This window comes from Bos grunniens, chromosome 22, assembly GCF_055505025.1.
Source record: "Bos grunniens cultivar Pamir isolate PY7600 chromosome 22, Bosgru_T2T1.0, whole genome shotgun sequence".
Taxonomy (NCBI): domain Eukaryota; kingdom Metazoa; phylum Chordata; class Mammalia; order Artiodactyla; family Bovidae; genus Bos; species Bos grunniens.
In genome coordinates, this window is record NC_141186.1 from 40,808,121 (window position 1) to 40,828,547 (window position 20,427).

The window sequence follows — 20,427 nt, forward strand, 5'->3', positions numbered from 1 at the left end:
GCAGGAAGATGAAGGAAGTAGAAAAGGAATGGACACCTTGTGGTAATGGTCTGAGAAGAAGTTTGCCAATAAAGTCTTCCCTTACTGTCTGTGTGTGCCTCTTCTCCCATCAAGGGATGAAGTCCTTTTTTTCTCCCTTTGAGTTCTGGTTGGCCTTTTGACTTTTTTTGGCCATTAGGAAATGGCAGAAATAACACTATGTCGGTTCTGAGTCCAGACTTTAGGTTGCCTGCTGCTGCTAAGTCACTTCAGTTGTGTCCGACTCTGTGCGACCCCATAGACGGCAGCCCATCAGGCTCCCCCGGTCCCTGGGTTTCTCCAGGCAAGAACACTGGAGTGGGTTGCCATTTCCTTCTCCAGTGCATGAAAGTGAAAAGTGAAAGTGAAGTCGCTCAGTCATGTCCGACCCTCAGCGACCCTGTGGACTGCAGCCTACCAGGCTTCTCCGTCCATGGGATTTTCCAGGCAAGAGTACTGGACTGGGGTGCCATTGCCTTGTGATAACAATATTTAGAGCCCTGTGTCATCACTTAAAGAAGTCTGAGTATGCAGCAAGAGAGAGGCCACTGGGAAAGGAGTCCTGGAGGACTACAAAGATATGGATAGAGGCCCAGCCAACCCTCAGCTGCCCCAGTCCTACCAGGCGAGGGGCATGGAGGGGAGGGAAGCCAGCTTGGATCTTGCAGTCCCCGCAGGATGGCCCCAGTCAGTACCACATGGCGCAGAGAGATGAACTGTCCCCCTGAGCCCTGTCCAAACTGGAGAAAGTAGGACAAGTAAATGGTCACTGTTCTTATTGTTTTAAGTCCCTAGTTTTAGAGTGTTTTATTATATAGCAAAGATCACAGAAACACAACTAAAATGGGTTAAGCTGTACATTAAACTTTGTGGTCTACAGAAGTGCTTTTTGAGCTTTAATGTACATACAAATTGCCAAGGGATCTTGTTAAAAAATCTGGTTTAGTGGATTAGGGGTGGGGCCTGGGATTCTGCATTTCTAGGAAGTTCCTAGGTTGTGACTTCCCTGGTGGTCCAGTGGTTAAGAATCCACCTTCCAATGCAGGGGACGTGGGTTCGATCCCTTATCAGGGAACTAAGATCCCATATGCCATGGGGGCAGCTAACGCTGCACACCGCAACTACTTAGCTCACATGCCATAAGTAGAGAAGAGCCCGCCTGCCATTACTAAGACCTGATGCAGCCAAGTACATAAATAAATAAATACTTTTTTAAAGTTCCCAGGTGATGTTGCTGTTCTGGCCCATGGGCCACATTTTGAGAAGAAAAGTTTAGAGAATTCTATTCATTCCAAAATTACCAAGTTACTTTTTAAAACCAGTGAGGTTACACTTCTTACAAGTCTTCTGTTGAGATTTCAGATCCTGCCCAGGCTCTGTCATCTGTGCAATAGACATGCCAATTTCAAAGGTATAAAGTCAGGTGCATGTATGTTTTGCACGAAGTACTAGGCAAGTTGTATTTTCTCAAAGTCTTTCTTCAGAGTGACTTATTTCCCTAAGCTTCTTATCTGTTTAACCAAGAAGGATGCTCCATGACAGTCCTTAATAATGGTAGTGATAATAGCAATCACTTCTGCATACTGAGTGCTTTGTTGTGAATCAGAATCTGTACTAACTTAGTACAGATTCATTCGTTTCATTCCCATAACGTACATGACTGTAACCATTTTGTCAGTGAGGAAACTGGGGTTCAGGGAGGTTCAGTTACTAGCCTTAGTCACCCAGTGACTAAGATAGGATTCAGTTCTGTATGATCTGACTCCAAAATACAGGTTGACAACTGCTCCAACTCACTGCTTCTAATTAGAAGCCTGGCACACTAAGCCTCTGGCCTCAGGTTAGTGTGTTATGGCTCACATTCTTTCTTCTTTAACTTTTTTCTTGTAGTAATGATGGTAGAAGTATAGACATTTTCCCTCCATGCAGTATGGCTGACTTTGGGAACTCCTAACTGAGATACCCGAAATGTTCCTTTGTGTGTGTGTGCATGTATGTGTGTGTATGTAAGGCAGGAGCGGAAACACCTTTGAAACCCATTAGTTGGGAAATTTAATTTTTTATAGCAGCATTCACGTAGTCATTGTCAGCATTTTACAGTGGTATTTAAAGTGCTGATGTGAGAAAAGTCTTTACCAGAATAAATATAGATGATTCTTGTAAACTTCAATAGTCTCTTGTTTTCACTGTGTGTTGCCTATTGCAACTAAATAATTTCTCCCTCCTCCCTTCACTTTTGACTTATTGTTTCCCTTTCTATGCTATTTATCAGACAGAAGCTACTTCTGTTGGAGGTTTCTATCAGAGAGGCATAAAATACTTCTTTTAAAAAACCATAAAAGACTCTGATATGAAATCTACTTTGAAATTAGACTGCCAGGACATCTCTCTACTTGTTGGTTTGAATGCCTCTTCTGTGTTCTCTTAAAGGTTAAAGAAACTGGCAGTGCTGGAAATGGCAGTGCTCTGTGGTACCAAAGCCAGTGCCCTGCAAAGAACCTGACTTGGGGTTAGATGACAACACTAGGGTATAAGGACCTCCCAGATAGGAGGTTTAGTTAGCACTCAAATCTGTACTGCTGAGATTGCTGTTCTCCAACATGATGGTGGTGATGAGGGGTGTTAGTGTGTGCGCGCACATGTGTGTGTGTGTGTGTGTGTGTGTGTGTATACAGAGTTCTTTAAAGTGAGATCATTTGGCTGGACACTTTTTGATGGGGTCAGTACAGATTTTAATAGGGCTTCCCAGGTGGGTCAGTGGTAAAGAATCCACCTGCCAATGCAGGAAACACAGGAGATGCGGATTCAACCCCTGAGTCTGGAAAATCCCCTGGAGGAGGACATGGCAACTCACTCCAGTGTTCTTGCCTGGGAAATCCCGTGGACAAGGAGCCTGGAGGGCTACAGTCCATAGGGTCTCAAAGAGTCAGACACGACTGAGTGACTGAGCACACACACACACAGATTTACAGATTTTATTGTCTTCTTTGGATGAAGGGGGTCATTACAGGACTTGCCTGGTTCTTCAATCACTGCTCAGAACTAAGTCATTTTTCAAAATCACAAAATACCTGTTTCTCCCAATGCCAGCTGTTCTTCAAAACAAGAGCTGGTCACTTTCGTAATTTCCTTTGTCATTCTGAATGAATCATTTACAAGACAAATGATTTCCTGATCTTTTATACATAAAATATTTCATGTAATCTAATTTTTCAGATAAAGGTAACATTGTAACTAGATTTTTGAGAAATATTTAATAAGAACTACATTTTGTTTCCTTGGAGCCCCATGGAACAAGTGTCTGGACCTTTATTAGTTTGCATCTTTCCAATCTGAAAAATGTGGAATACCCTCCAATAATTTTTTTTTTATCATGTGTCCATGGGAGAGAACCAGAAAAAATGAGTGATTTCTAAATTATCTTTTTCAAAGAAACATCCCAAGAAGGCAAAGGCTCGCTTAAGTGAAATGTTTCTGAAGATGCTTTTCTTACAGATTTCTGAGAATCTTAGTATCTAATATAATGTGTTTCGAGGAGATTGGGGGACACAGCACTGCTAGTGGAGGCTTGATACATATAATAGTATTAAGGATGGATTCCTTAGCAATCATGTGGATTGGCCAATAGAAGAATTTAAATGGAACCCTCAGTAGAAAATAAGTACTCTGTGCAATGCAGAAAGAAAAATAAATGTTGTAAACATATACTATAAAAGGATATCATTAAATGAGACTTTTTGTAGTGTCAGCTTAATCCTTTTTTTCATTTATTGATAATTAGAGGAAAAACTCTCTTTGGAAAATGTATAATGATTGTCCTGTGGTTTATTTTCTTAAAATTGGTTAAATCTGTTGTAGGAACTTTCTGTTAGAAACATTCTAATGTATGTATTTTGAAACTTGGAAATAGTATTGATCCATACTGTCTCCCTGACAGGAAGTTAAGTTTATTATTCTCTTAAAATCTCCAAATTCCTTTGGTTATGTAGAGGAGGAAAAATAACTTCCCCTCTGCCCTTTTGAATTCTGGGCTGAGACCTGCCCCCCCCATCCTATACTACCCCACTGCCTAGCCCCATAATAGATTAACAGGAGAAAAACAGAAATTTATTAACATGTAAACTTCATATTTCTGGGGAATAACCAGAAAAAACTGAGTGACTTCCTGAGATGGTGAATTTACTACCTTAAATGCCATTTTCAGGTAAAGACAAAAGACAGAAGGAGGGCTGGGGTGGGCAGTTATTGGAAATTAGTAGAAAAGGCATAGTAAATAAGGGTAAGATTTGTTTATAGATTTAATGCCTTTTCCAGTGACAGAATTCTCTTGTGATTTAGAGTCATCCTTGTCTTCCTGGTTCTGAGAGGGGGATATGAATGGAGATTTCCTTTTTAAATATAAATGTCTCTAACAAAAGGGAAACTTCTCTATTTTCAGAGCCTCTCCTGTGTCTGCTGTTTCTTAAAATAGATGGCTCAAAATAATCCTTATGCCAAAGAGTCACATTTTGGTGTGGCATATTCTGCTACCCTTCACAATATCCCAAGAGGAAAGAAAATGGGAATCTTGGCTCACAGAATTGCAGGTTGTAATAGGGTGAATCCAGCTTTTGTTATGGATGGCTATAGGTGCTTCACTATATATTCAAACCTATTCCTTCCAGGAAATCTAGGTTTCCGTGTACCCCAAAGTTAACACTTGTTTGAGGAGCTTTCTTTATTAAAAGATTTTAAATGACCAACTGCTCTAAAAGGACCTGGAAACTTAAGTTGTAATAGTTTCATGGTGAATTTGCTTCTGCTCCTTTCTATCTCATAGCCCATTTCTTCTCTACCTGCTCTTAACTTTCCTTCAGTCTAAGGCCTTGTAGTAGTGGTGTGAATTTAATTACTCTAAAAAATGAAATTCAACTGAGTAAATTTGAGATGTAAAAGTAATTCTCACAGTTAACTGAGATATTGCATCAATAATTAAAAATTACATTTAAAGAACAAGAAAATGCAAAAATGAGAGTATTTTGAGCAGCTAGGTTCTTTGAGGGCAAGGGTCCCTGCTTACTCATTTTTGTGTCATTCAAAATTCCACAAAGTACCTTCTACACTGTAGACTTTAAATGACTGAGTAAATGAGTGAGTGAATGGCACTGCTAATACTGCTTCTTTTTGTCTTTGCCTTGTGTTTTCAGGCTTCGACTCTGGTCATGGTTTTTATCTCCTGACTGGTCCCTTTTCTTTTATGAGACTTGAATATCTTTCCTTGTTGGTTTTTTTTTTTTTTTTTTTAATCCTGATCTTTTTATCTTTTAACCTTTGATTCCTGACATTTCCCTTTCCATTTTTCACTTTCTTTTATAGTACAATCGCTTTTGTCTGTTTCAGTCTCTCTTCTCTCTAGCTTTTTGTGTCAATTTTTGTTTTTTTATTCTTGTGACTTTTCTCTTTTTTAGATACTATTGGTGCTGGTTACTCTATTGAGCTAAGGAAGGCACCCCACTGAGTCTTCATGAGAGAAAACTGATTAATTGACTAGTGATGTAATTTTTACTGTGTTGGGGTCTTGAGCTGCTACCAGCTGGGGAAATGGACTGCTTTATAATGGCATTTGTATCATAATCCAAACCTCAAAGCACCTGTACTTTTATTCATTTTTCTTTGATTTTTAAACCTACTAGTTATAGGTTCTTTGACTTTCTGTACTTCTTTGTTTTAAAAATTATATCCATAACCGAGCATTATGGATATTTTTAGACATATTTTTAGATATTGTTTAGAGCATATTTTTTAGACACTATGTTAATAAAAATCAATTCACCACCCCACCCTAGGATATTCATTGGCCTCCAGTTATTGCTGGTTTTATTTTCCAAAACAGGAAAGACAACTAATCAGAACCAATTGAACCCTCCAGAATTCTGTGTTGGGCACGTAGGAAATATCAAATAGATATAATCATTAGTCTAATATGATTAATATATTTGCTCTACTAATCATATTACTTCATGTTATTCAATAAGTGTGTTTCAGTAATCTGATTTATTTTTTATTTGAAGGGCAGAAAAATACTGTATCTATGATCAGATCAGATCGGATCAGTCGCTGAGTCGTGTCCGACTTTTGCGACCCCATGAACTGCAGCACGCCAGGCCTCCCTGTCCATCACCAACTCCCGGAGTTCACTGAGACTCACGTCCATCGAGTCAGTGATGCCATCCAGCCATCTCATCCTCTGTCATCCCCTTCTCCTCCTGCCCCCAATCCCTCCCAGCATCAGAGTCTTTTCCAGTGAGTCAGCTCTTCACATGAGGTGGCCAAAGTACTGGAGTTTCAGCTTCAGCATCATTCCTTCCAAAGAACACCCAGGGCTGATCTCCTTCAGAATGGACTGGTTGGATCTCCTTGCAGTCCAAGGGACTCTCAAGAGTCTTCTCCAACACCACAGTTCAAAAGCATCAATTCTTGGGCGCTCAGCCTTCTTCACAGTCCAACTCTCACATCCATACATGACCACAGGAAAAACCATAGCCTTGACTAGATGGACCTTTGTTGGCAAAGTAATGTCTCTGCTTTTGAATATGCTATCTAGGTTGGCCATAACTTTCCTTCCAAGGAGTAAGCGTCTTTTAATTTCATGGCTGCAGTCACCATCTGCAGTGATTTTGGAGCCCCGAAAAATAAAGTCTGACACTTTTCCCCATCTATTTCCCATGAAGTGATGGGACCGGATGCCATGATCTTCGTTTTCTGAATGTTGAGCTTTAAGCCAACTTTTTCACTCTCCTCTTTCACTTTCATCAAGAGGCTCTTGAGTTCCTCTTCACTTTCTGCCATAAGGGTGGTGTCATCTGCATATCTGAGGTTATTGATATTTCTCCTGGCAATCTTGATTTCAGCTTGTGTTTCTTCCAGCCCAGTGTTTCTCATGATGTACTCTGCATGTAAGTTAAATAAGCAGGGTGACAATATACAGCCTTGACATACTCCTTTTCCTATTTGGAACCAGTCTGTTGTTCCTTGTCCAGTTCTAACTGTTGCTTCCTGACCTGCATACAGATTTCTCAAGAGGCAGGTCAGGTGGTCTGGTATTCCCATCTCTTTCAGAATTTTTCCACAGTTTATTGTGATCCACACAGTCAAAGGCTTTGGCATTGTCAATAAAGCAGAAATAGATGCTTTTCTGGAACTCTCTTGCTTTTTCCATGATCCAGCGGATGTTGGCAATTTGATCTCTGGTTCCTCTAAAACCAGCTTGAACATCAGGAAGTTCACGGTTCACATATTGCTGAAGCCTGGCTTGGAGAATTTTGAGCATTACTTTGCTAGCGTGTGAGATGAGTGCAATTGTGCGGTAATTTGAGCATTCTTTGGCATTGCCTTTCTTTGGGATTGGAATGAAAACTGCCCTCTTCCAGTCCTGTGGCCACTGCTGAGTTTTCCAAATTTTCTGGCATATTGAGTGCAGCACTTTCACGGCATCATCTTTCAGGATTTGGAATAGCTCAACTGGAATTCCATCACCTCCACTAGCTTTGTTCATAGTGATGCTTTCTAAGGCCCACTTGACTTCACATTCCAGGAAATCTGGCTCTAGGTGAGTGATCACACCATTGTGATTATCTGGGTCGTAAAGATCTTTTTTGTATAGTTCTTCTGTGTATTCTTGCTACCTCTTCTTAATATCTTCTGATTCTGTTAGGTCCATACCGTTTCTATCTTTTATCGAGCCCATCTTTGCATGAAATGTTCCTTTGGTATCTCTGATTTTCTTGAAGAGATCCCTAGTCTTTCCCATTCCGTTGTTTTCCTCTATTTCTTTGCATTGATCACTGAAGAAGGCTTTCTTATCTCTTCTTGCTATTCTTTGGAACTCTGCATTCAGATATTTATATCTTTCCTTTTCTCCTTTGCTTTTTGCTTCTCTTCTTTTCACAGCTATTTGTAAGGCCTCCCCAGACAGCCATTTTGCTTTTTTGCATTTCTTTTCCATGGGAATGATCTTGATCCCTGTCTGCTGTACAATGTCATGAACCTCATTGCATAGTTCATCAGGCACTCTATCTATCAGGTCTAGGTCCTTAAATCTATTTCTCACTTCCACTGTATAATCATAAGGGATTTGACTTAGGTCATACCTGAATGGTCTAGTGGTTTTCCCCACTTTCTTCAATTTAAGTCTGAATTTGGCAATAAGGAGTTCATGGTCTGAGCCACAGTCAGCTCCTGGTCTTGTTTTTGCTGACTGTATAGAGCTTCTCCATCTTTGGCTGCAAAGAATATAATCAATCTGATTTCGATGTTGACCATCTGGTGATAAATCTAAATTTCTTAGTTTCAGATCCTAACCACTCTGATTACTAACTTGGACAAGTAATTTTACCTCTACAGTATTCAGTTTCCTCATCTGTAAAATATTACTATCAATCACATAAAATTATGAGGATTAAATAAGTTATTATTGAAACCCCCTTATGAATAGAACCTAACACATAGCAAGCATTTAGAAAATACTAGTTGTTCTTTAATTTTTTTAGTCTATCACAATTATTTTCCTCCCAGCTTTTTACTCTGAAAATATTAAAACTTAGGAAAAATTGAGAAAAGAGAACAATAGGTACCTAAATACCATTCATAAGAATTCAGTTATTCATTAACATTTGTTACTGTTGTTCATTTGCTTTCTTTTTCTTATTTAAATACTTTTGCAAAACTAATTGAAATTCAGTTGTAGACATTGTATTTCCATCTGACATTTAACCCTGTATCTCCTAAGATCAATATGTAACCATAATACTATTGTCACACCCAAGAAATTTAAACACTGATATGTTATCAAATAAAATAAAAAAAGATTTCTGGGAGAAATAGCAACAACCTCAGATATGCAGATGATACCACTCTAATGGCAGAAAGTGAAGAGGAATTAGAGGGGTGGGATGGGAAGGAAAGTGGGAGGGCGGGGAGGGGTGGGGAGGGACGTGGAAGGGGACATATGTATATCTATAGCTGATTCATGTTGATGTTTGGCAGGAACCAACACAGTTCTGTAAAGCAGTTATCCTTCAATTAAAAAATAAATAGATTTAAAATTATAAAAAAATAAAGAGCCTCTTGATGAAGGTAAAAGAGGAGAGTGAAAAAACTGGTTTGAAACTCAGCATTCAAAAAAATGAAGATCATGGCATCTGGTCCCATCACTTCATGGCAAATAGGAGGGGAAAAAGTGGAAGCAGTGATAGATTTTATTTTCTTGGGCTCCAAAATCACTGTGGAAGGTAACTGCCACCATGAAATTAAAAGAAACTTGTTACTTGGAAGGATAGCTACGACAAACCTACACAGCATATTAAAAAGCAGAGACAACACTTTGCCAACAAAGGTCCGTTTAGTCAAAGCTATGGTTTTTCCAGTAGTCATGTATGGATGTGAGAGTTGGACTATCAGGAAAGCTGAGCGCTGAAGAGTTGATGCTTTCAAATTGTGGTATTTGAGGAGACTCTTGAGAATTCCTTGGACTGCAAGGAGATCAAAACCAGTCAACCCTAAAGGAAATCAGTCCTGAATATTCATTGGAAGGACTGATGCTGAAGGTGAAGCTCCAATACTTTGGTCACCTGATGCGAAGAGGCAAAAGTTTGAGGGCAAGAGTAGAAGTGGGGCAGCAGAGGATGAGCTGGTTAGATGGTATCACTGACTCCATGGACATAAATTGAGCAAACTCCAGGAGATAATGAAGGACAGTGGAGCCTGGCATGTTATAGTCCCTGGGGTCACAAAGAGTCAGATGTGACTTAGCGACTGAACAACTAGTATTATCAAATATAATCAGATGTCCGGATTAATGTCACTTGTACCTTATAATGTCCCTTTTCCTTATTTATGTTTTCCTTTTTATAAATCCAACTGGATTACACGTTTTCTTTAGTTCTTATTCCTCTTTGGACTCTTTTAATCTAGAATAGTCTTCTGCTTTTATTTATCTTTCATGGGTTAATATTTTTGAAAATTCCAAGGCAGTGTCTTGTGGAATGCCATGCATTATGGATTGTCCAGTTGCTTCCTCATCATTAGATTTAGTTTAAATATTTTTGGTCAAATACTATCTAAATGATACTGTGTACTTCACATTGAATCATATAAGGGGCACATAATTTGTTTGTATCATTATTGGTAATGCTATATGATCACTTGATTAAGGTGATATTTTCCAGACCCCTCAAAATTTGGAAATTATGTATTTTAATGAGATTGGATTTTTTGCTTTATAATCAGAAAGTGACATTTTGAGAGTGAGTGAATATCTTTTATCCAAAAAACTTTTTTCATCCATTAGTTGTATTATTCATGGATGAATGCTGCCTGATGGTATTCTTCTAATAGTATTATTCTCATATATTTATTAACTGACATTCTTTGGTAACAAAAGTGCTCCTCCTCCCCATATCCATATTGTCCATAGAATTCTCCAGGCAAGAATACTGGAGTGGGTTGCCACTTACTCCTCCAGAGGATCTTCCTGACCCAGGGATTGAACCTGGGTCTCCTGCATTGCAGGCAGATTCTTTACCATCTGAGCCACCAGGAAGACTACATCCATACTAGGATTTGATAATTATCATTATGGCTGAAAGAACGTACTCATAGAGTGTGGTACTTGTTTCAGCTAAAATAAAATGTTGGTTTTTTTTTTTTTTTACTGCTTTTATCATACCTTTTTACCCCCAAGTCACTGTAAACTTTGTATTGAAGTAAAGCCTACTTACAGAAGATGCACAAATCATATATATATATATATATATATATATATATACACACACACACACACACATATACGTGTGTATATATATACATATACGTGTGTATATATATACATATACACATATATGTATATATACACATATACGTGTGTATATATATATATACACACGTACATACGTATACACCAGAGAAGGCAATAACACCCCACTCCAGTACTTTTGCCTAGAAAATCCCATGGACGGAGGAGCCTGGTAGGCTGCAGTCCATGGGGTCGCTAAGAGTCGGACACGACTGAGCGACTTCACTTTCACTTTTCACTTTCATGCATTGGAGAAGGAAATGGCAACCCACTCCAGTGTTCTTGCCTGGAGAATCCCAGGGACGGGGGAGCCTGGTGGGCTGCCATCTATGGGGTCGCACAGAGTCGGACACGACTGAAGCGACTTAGCAGCAGCAGCAGCGTACGTATACATATATAGCCCAAGGAAGTTTCACAAATTAAATATAACTATATAAACAGATTCTTATTCTTTGGAAAGTGCTTTGTGCTCAGTCATGTCCAACTCTTTGCAACCCCATGGACTGTAGCCTGCCAGGCTCCTCTGTCCATGGGATTTCCCAGGCAAAAATACTAGGTTGCCGTTCTTCTTCCATGGGATCTTCTCAACCCAGGAATCAAACCTGTGTCTCCTGGGTCTCCTGCATGGCAGGTGGATTCTTTACCACTGAGTTATTGGGGTCCTTATTCTTTAGTGATGCTCAAATTGTCCCCAGTTTAGCCAGTAGGATCCCCTCTACAGCTAGTTCTTATGTCCTCATGACATTTCTCCCTCAGTTTTGAGTATGCTCTTGAAGAAAATAAGATCTTTTAAGCTTACCTTGTATTCTTACCTGATTCTCCTGACCTGGAATAAGTCGTTTTTTCAAAGAGCACTGCCTCCCTTTAGTTGGGAATGGAATTTAGAAACAAAGATTTGGCTACTAGGTGGGCTCATTGATACTTTGTTGTCATTACTCCTAAGATATATATATATATATATATATATATATATATATATATATATATATATATTTGTAGATATAGATATATATATATATTTGTAGATATAGATATATATGTATATACTATATATATAATAACCTACAATTCAAATCCAGCATCACGATATTCTTCTTCAGCTTCCCTCATTTCATATTTGTTTCTCCTTTATTCCACTGTGAGAGTTCACTCTATTGATTCACTTGCTCTATCCTGTAACATACAAAAAGTAGTTTCAGAAATACTACATCAATACTACTTCTAACAAGCAATCTGCTAAGTAAAGTTCAAGATTAATTTGTATTTGTTTTTGTACTAACGTTCCACTGTGAATATACATTCAGAGTACCAGATTCAAGTTATTGGAATTCATTTTTTGGTCATCTGTGGTCATTTTTATCAGTATGTCATTCATCTTCCTTCTTTTCCTGCTTGCTTGCAAGTTTAGGTTTTGTTTTTTCAATCTTTTTCTATTTGAATATGTAAAACTTTACATACATGGTTCAAAAACCCAATGTAGATAAAACTTTGTCCCAGGAAGTCCTATTTCATGCCTACCCTCTCACTGAGGTCTTATTCACCCTTCATAGTGAATATTTTCCTTAGTTTCTGGTTTATTCTTCAGGTGCTTAATACAAAACTAGTGAATATGTATATTTGTTTTTTTTTACATTGCTTATGGGTTATTTTTTCTGTGCAAGAGAATCTTTAAATTTTCATATAGTCAAAATTTTCAATATTTTCCAAATTTTTTTAACATTTGGATTTGAATCATAGAAAGACTTTCCCCACATCGAAGTTGTAAAGAAATTAATGTTTTCTTCTAACACCTGTTTTATTTTTGATATTAGTCATTGCTCTTGATGTTAAAATTAATCATATTGAGCCTCAAGGGCTGCCAAAACTCACAGGATTAATTCTCACAGCAGCCAATGGCTGGGGAAGAGAGGGGGAAGATGGAGACTCCAGACACCTTATCTTTCCTAGTCTTCTAGGCAGGGATGTTTGGGATCTTGGATCCCTAGTCCAGGGCTCAGGAAATAGAAGGCATCATTGAGTAACTGAAAGAATGAATGAGTAAAAGAAGTTCTAGACAGGCATGATGAGTGACTTAAAAATTGAGCTCCCTTTGGACAATCTGATGTGCGCCAATGCAATGGAAGAACCAAGAAGTGACGCTCTTGTTTTGGTTTATAGGCCAACTTGTCAAGGATAAGAAACTACAGGTTCCTTATCCTGAGAGGAAGTCTCAGCTTTTGAAGAGGGCTGAGCATAACCTATTCATTCTGGCTCCTTTGTGCAGTCGCCTATCTTGATCATGGTTACTTTGGAAACAGTTATATTTGGCGTATTCGTCCTCTGGAGGATATAGGATGGAAAAACATAACTTAGTCATTGTAAGTCCAATTCTTGTAGCCATATTTGTGCCAGATGTACAGTCATTTTTTTTCCCCATGAATTTTTTTCTACATGTTTATGACACCAAATAGCTGAATTAAATGTGTAAAATTGGCTTAGTAATCCAGATGTTTAGAAAATAGCGCAACTTTATTTATTACCTTGTGATATTACATGACTAGACTTTAAATGAGTTAGATATATTATGCGCAGTTCTACATAAAGCCATAGAATTGCTAAATCAATTATATGATGATGGATTTTTTTTATAACTGAATTATATTCTACGGAGTGTTTCCTTCATATCTTCTGTTTCACTTACAAGTATGCATTGGCTTTGGTGGCCCGGAACTGGGTTTTATTTTGCTTCGGCCACTTACTTTTTTAACTTAAAAAGTGTTTTTTGTTCTTTAAGCCTTATCTAAAAATGGGCTTTTGAAGTTTGAGAATGTTAAATGATATGATATGATGTATTTAAAGAACAGCACAATGCCTAACACAAAGCATGCACTAGGTAAATGTCATTAGTTATGATTATTGTTCACTGAGCCTTATAATGCCTCTTAATTCTCTCTCTCTTATTATCATCATTTGCCACTTCATTTTTGTGTATAGATTAGTTTGTGATGTCGTAATCATAATAATTTTTCTTTTTTTTTTTTGCATTTCAGCAACATAGTCTTTTTGATCCTCAAAATAATATCATAAAAAGTAAGAAATGATTTTCTCAGTTTTGAAAATCAGGAAATATAGGTTTATAAAAGTAAAGCGAATCCTTGAGAGCATGAACGAACAAAGCTGTAAAATGGGAAAGCTGAGGCTGTGATGTGAAATCCAGTTATTACATCTTATTTCCAAAATGCTCTCGTAAGTTCCTTGACGGGTGGAACATGAAAGACTTCTTCCTAGGCTGTAGAGTTAAGAGATTTTAGTTTCAGGAGTTGGGAATAGAACCTACATTAGCTTAGGTCAAAGGAATCATAATGACTCAAGTGACAAATATAAGGGTAGATCTTTAGGTATGACCAGATCCACGCCTAAAGGTTAGGTTGGGCCCACGTGGTTGTTCTTGGCTTTCTGTTGGCCTCATCTTAAGACTGAGAACTCTCCTGTGGTGGCTTCTTAAATTTTGTCCCTCAGCTGATTGCCTCACTCTAATCCTGGCCCTGAATCCCCTTACCCTGACTCTTGACCATTTTGAAAATGAACTTCAAGGAGAAGAGTAAGTGAAAGCAGTGTAAGGGATAGTAGAAAGTACTTTCTGACAGGGTATGGGGTGTTTATCCCAGAGGTCAGGTATCTTGAAGTTGCTCCCAACTTTTCTTTCAGGTTGCTATTTAGGTTTCCTGGCCTTGACCAAATTGTCAACTGGACAGAGCGGCTGCTGGGAGAGGTGGAAGGGGAGCAGAATGGGCCACCCCAAAATATGCCTCTTTGGCATAAAGATTATTTTAAGCTAATTATATTTAAGAAACTGCAACATAGGAGAAGCTCTGAAAACAGAGTAGAAGTTAAGGAATTCTACAGTTGTAGATCTACATTTTTGTAGGGAAAAATCTATATTGTAAGGAAAAATCTATATTTTAAAAGGAAATTTACATTAGAATGAGAAGATAGCTATTGCCAGAGCATTTTTTAATTAGAGAGACTTACCTCCCGGGCAGGATAACCTTTGCTTTCCAGACTTCTCTCACCTTCATGTAGATTGCCTTCCTCTTTTTGAAGTCTTGGGCTTCCTCGGTAGCTCAGTAGTAAAAAATCCATGTGCCAATGCAGGAGACACAGAAGAGGTGGGTTCTATCCCTGGGTCAGAAGATCCCCTGGAGAAGGAAATGGCACCCACTGCAATATACTTGCCTGGGAAATCCCATGGACAGAGCAGCCTGCAGGCTACAGGCCAGGGGGTCACAAAGAGTCCAATATGACTTAGAGACTTAACAACAACAACTTTGAAGTCTCAGACCCCTTTCCTTTCCTTTAACTCAGGATAGTATCAAGATATCAGCCTCAATCCTCTGGTTGCTTTTTGAGTCTCATGTTGTAGGGCTCCTGTACATATATAATTTTTTTTCTCCATTAAATCTCATTTTATAGAGGTCTCAGCCAAGAACTCAGAGCAATAGATAGACCATTATTTTTCCGCCACTACAGGGCAGATGAGTGAAGGATGATCCTTGGAGGCTTCCAGTGACCTTTGTCTAGTGTGGTATGTGGTATTTTCAGGAATTTCCCTTTTCTACATTTGATTTGCTTTGTCGAGCTTTTTAGCTACTCCTGATGTTCCTCTTTTTTCAGCTTCTGCCATACTCTTTCTTTGATTATCATCCCATTTCCAACCCCATGTGCTTCAGCTGGAATGTTTAAAATCCTAAAATCATGGTCAGTTTTAACTTCTGACAAAGACATATGCTTGAGAGAAAGCAGTCTAATTTTCGCCAGCTGGGTTTTTGTATCTTGGTGGTGAAGCCACTTCTGCTTAGACTTGAGCCACTGTTGAAATATTCCTTTCTTGGTAAAGGATCTCTGGCAAGCTGTTGGATGTAGTGAGGGCTCTGTAAACCCTGGCCTTTGGCTCCAGTTTTAAAAGGAATTTTCCTTTACTCACTGGGCAGCCTTTACCATTATGAATCTTGCCTTTTTGCAAGGCCAGTGAATTCTGCAAAGGTTTATTAATCTTGATTTAATGTATTCATATGAAAAAATGTAACAGCAAGAGAATAAAGCTTATGTAGGCATTGCAGGGATCCCTTTGGGGGTTCACTCTGTATTACTCATAGCAATGAAAAGTAAAAATGGCAAGTTATATTAGCTAAGTTCAAGAAACAAAAGGCAATATTAATTTCCCAAGAAGTGTAAAAGGATATGCAAATGTGATCAACTCCCAGGAAAACATTGCAATATACCACTTCAGGCTTTGAAATTATGCAGTTTAATAAACACTTGTTAAGAAGCTTCACACACCAAACATAAAATTTTAAAGCAAGTGTTTCTGATCACATACTGTTTTTGTAGAACAGCATTATTTTCCTAAGCTTTTCAAATCCTAAACATAAAGATTAAGGTGTGCAAAATAGTAGATTTATCAGCAGCAGTCACGTGTTCTTTGGAAAGCACAGATGGTTGTGAAAAAAAAATTTTTGTATTGTTGCTTTTCAATTAAAAGTGTAATTTAGAAGTGTGGGCCATTAGACTAGAACCTGAGGTAAAAATTTCTAAGGCAAGTGTGTTTAGCCAGTAACTGATGAGGGAGAATTATCTTGGAGTTTTAATTAGTTCAGACCTAATGGGAGAAGCTTTTATGTAAGCTTCTTCCTACAACTTTCTTGGGTCTATGCATCTTGGTTAGGGACCTTCTTATTTATTTACAATCAGAACCAAGCTTGAGCTACTATTCAATGGGAAGAGCTGTTCAGAAGTTGCACTGAAGTTTAAGGTCTTAAAGATGAAGCTGTATAGACAGAGTAAAAAAATTGTCGTCTTTGAATGAAGTGGTTTCTCAGATGTTTCAATAGATGTTCAGAGGCTGGGAGGAGTTTTGCAATGTTTTAGACACACATCAGTAATATTTTGTTCTAAATTTATTTGTTTTGTGCTTCAGTGGAGTTTTACATTTGCTGTTCAGTCTCGTGTTAAGAAATTGAGATAAAAAAGCATTAGTAAGAATGATAACACTAAGTGGGGTAGGTGTGTGTAAAGGGAACAGTTATTTTCAAACACTGCTGGTGGCAACTCAGCTGTGTATATAAAAAAATCTTGTACACGGTTTGATCCAACAAGTGTGTGTCTATATATTTATCTTAAAGAAATATCTTGACAAGTTCACAAAGGCATGTGTCTTTAAGTAATTTTATTGTTTATGATAGTAAACAGAAAAGCCAAACATCCTAAATGCATAATACATGATTAAATATTTTCTGTCTTTTGTTGGGGAGGAAGAAATTTTCCTTTACCCTTTTAGGTTCTTCTATCTGTTCTAAGAATTAAATCAATGCGAGAAAGATTAACAGGAGAAAGTCAAAGAAGAGTTTAATAGCATTTTTATCGGAAAGACTCAGGAAAATACAGTAACTTGCTAGAATGACTGAAACCTTCACCTTAAAAAGCGTCTTCAGGTAAAGACAAAGGAAGATGTTGAGGGTAGTGGTTTGGGACTTGAAAGGAAAGAAGGCCATTGACAAGGAGTTGGAAAAGCAAAAGCTTGGTAAATAAGTGTTTGTGGGCCAAGCAGTGACAGTGGGACACAGTAGACTCTCAGCTCTAGACCCTGCCTCCACCATCCTAACCCTCATTCTTTGCAGTTACCTCTGGTGATAGATCTATTCAGGGAATAGGTCCTGTATCTACATTCTTTTAGCCTTAGGCAGAAGATCAAAGTTTTCTTCCTGAATCTTTTGGGCCTCCGTTGTTTTCAGCTTGAAATAATCTGCATTTGAAAGAGACATTTTGGGGTGGTAAATTCTGCTCCACTTCTCTTCCCTACACTTTGTATAGTGGAATACCATATAGCCTTTAAAAATGCTTATGTTGGTGATAATATCATGGAAAATTTTTATATTAAGGGAAAATACAAATAAATAACAAAATGGGTAATTTTGTTACTCCTTGGAAGGAAAGTTATGACCAACCTAGATAGCATATTGAAAAGCAGAGACATTACTTTGCCAACAAAGGTCCATCTAGTCAAGGCTATGGTTTTTCCAGTGGTCATGTATGGATGTGAGAGTTGGACTGTGAAGAAAGCTGAGCGCCGAAGAATGGATGCTTTTGAACTGTGGTGTTGGAGAAGACTCTTGAGAGTTCCTTGGACTGCAAGGATATCCAACCAGACCATCCTAAAGGAAATCAGTCTTGAGTGTTCACTGGAAGGACTGATGTTGAAGCTGAAACTCCAATCCTTTGGCCACCTGATGCAAAGAGTAGACTCATTGGAAAAGACCCTGATGCTGGGAATGACTGAAGGTAGGAGGAGAAAGGGATGACATGAGGATGAGAGGATGAGATGGCTGGATGTCATCACTGACTCGATGGACATGAGTCTGAGTGAACTCCAGGAGTTGGTGATGGACAGGGAGGTCTAGCATGCTGCGATTCATGGGTTCGCAAAGAGTCAGACACAACTGAGCGACTGAACTGAACTGAACTGAACAAAATGGGAAGTATAGTAAATACTATTGTTGTTCAGTCACTAAGTCGTGTCTGATTCTTTGCTATCCCATAGACTCCAGCATGTCCTGCCTCTCTGTCCCTCCCTGTTTCCCAAAGTTCGCCCAAGTTGATGTCCATTAAATCGGTGATGCCATCCAGCCATCTCATCCTCTGTTGCCCTCTTCTTGTGCCTTCAGTCTTTCCCAGCATCAGGGTCTTTTCCAATGAGTTGGCTGTTCGCATCCAGTGGCCAAAGTATTGGAGCTTGAGCTTGAGCTTCAGCATCAGTCCTTCCAATGAGTATTCAGGGTTGATTTTTCTTAGAATCTGATTGATTGATTTGATCTCCTTGCTGTCCAAGGGACTCTCAAGAGTCTTCTCCAGCACCACAATTCAAAAGCATCAATTCTTCGACATTCAGCCTTCTTTATGGTCCAACTCTCACATCTGTACATGACTACTGGAAAGAGCGTAGCTTTGACTATATGGACTTTTGTCAGCAAAGTGATATCTTTGCTTTTTAATACACTGTCTAGGTTTGTCTTAGCCTTCCTTCCAATAAGCAAGTGTCTTCTAATTTCATGGCTACAGTCATTAATATAGTAAATATAGTCTTATTGAATAGAGTATATTCAATATTTCAAATAAGTATATATTAATATAGTAATATGTCCTATAATGTTAACAATTTCAAAAGTTTTCTTTTAACTTGACTGTTGTGTTTTTCTATAATATAGATCGTTGTATTGTGTGAAAGTTGCTCAGTCATGTCTGACTTTTGCGACCCCGTGGACTGAAGCCTGCCAGGCTCCTCTGTCCATGGAATTCTCCAGGCCAGAATACTGGAGTGGTTAGCTGTTCCCTTCTCCAGGGGATCGTCTCTACCCAGGGATCGAACCCAGTTCTCCCGCATTACAGGCAGATTCTTTACCATCTAAGCCACTGGGGAAGCCCAAACATAGATTACTTGATACGAAAAATAATAAGAAAAAATGTACCATCAATGAGAGATAATAAAATACAATGTAAGTGATCCTTGCTTTATAAAAGTAGATGATTATAAAGTAAATTTGCACTACAAGTTATTATTTGCTCTAGAGAAAGATTCCTGTGGTTATGATGAGTGAGCAGTACCTTCTTTAGTAATTTAGGTTTAGTTTGCAGCTCTCTGGTGAAGCTGGCCTGCTGAGGAAACCTGGGGTTAGCGAAAATGAAAGCTACACTGTCAGGAGATGAAAGGCCTGCAGAAATAAAGTTTATGCATCTTTGAATTTGCCCTGAGGTCAGTAGGCAAATAGTATTTTATTCCTATATGCTTGCCCTTGATGCCAAAAGCTCAGCCTCTGTGCACTTGTGCTAGATCAATTCTCAGAGACAGAGTTTTGTGTGAAGAAGGAAAAATAGCTCTATTGCTTTGTCAGGCAAAGAGGAACACATTGGGCTCTTGCTGCCAAAAACTATGTGTTCTAACAGGGGAGGATTTGATGAGGAGATTTATAGCAAAGTGCTGACAAGAGTAGGATGTGTGCTGGGCCTTCACTCCTCTAATCTGGTCTTGATGAGCTTCTCTGGTTCATTTAATGTAGCCTCAGGTGGGCTTTCTTTGGTGTGAAGAATGCTGACATCTTAAAGAGCTTAAAAACATTGGTAGTACATCCCTTGAGGAGGAACCAGGATCCTACCCCAAGGCTACACTGTTGTTTCCTGGCTACCAGATGCAAAGACAAAGGAGGGTAAAGAGCTTAAAGACATTGGTAGTACATTCCTTGAGGAGGAACCAGGACCCCACCCCAAGGCTACACTGTTGTTTCCTGGCTACCAGATGCAAAGACAAAGGACAGGCAGCCAGGAAAACAATAGTGCAGCCTTGGAACCAGGGGTCCTGGTTCCCCCTCAAGGGATATGCAGGGCTTCCCTGGTAGCTCAGCTGGTAAAGAAGCTGCCTGCAATGCAGAAGACCATGGTTTGATTCCTGGGTCAGGAAGATCCACTGGAGAAGGGATAGACTACCCACTCTAGTTTTCTTGGGCTTTCCTGGTGGCTTAGTAGGTAAAGAATCTGCCTACAATGTGGGA

The 20,427-nt window shown here is 38.9% G+C and overlaps 1 protein-coding gene across 18 annotated transcripts in view; it reads left to right on the forward strand.

The window, feature by feature from the left end:
* The window catches only part of FHIT (fragile histidine triad diadenosine triphosphatase), a 1,549,085-nt gene that overhangs the window by 329,167 nt on the left and 1,199,491 nt on the right, over positions 1-20,427 (forward strand). The window lies entirely within an intron of this gene.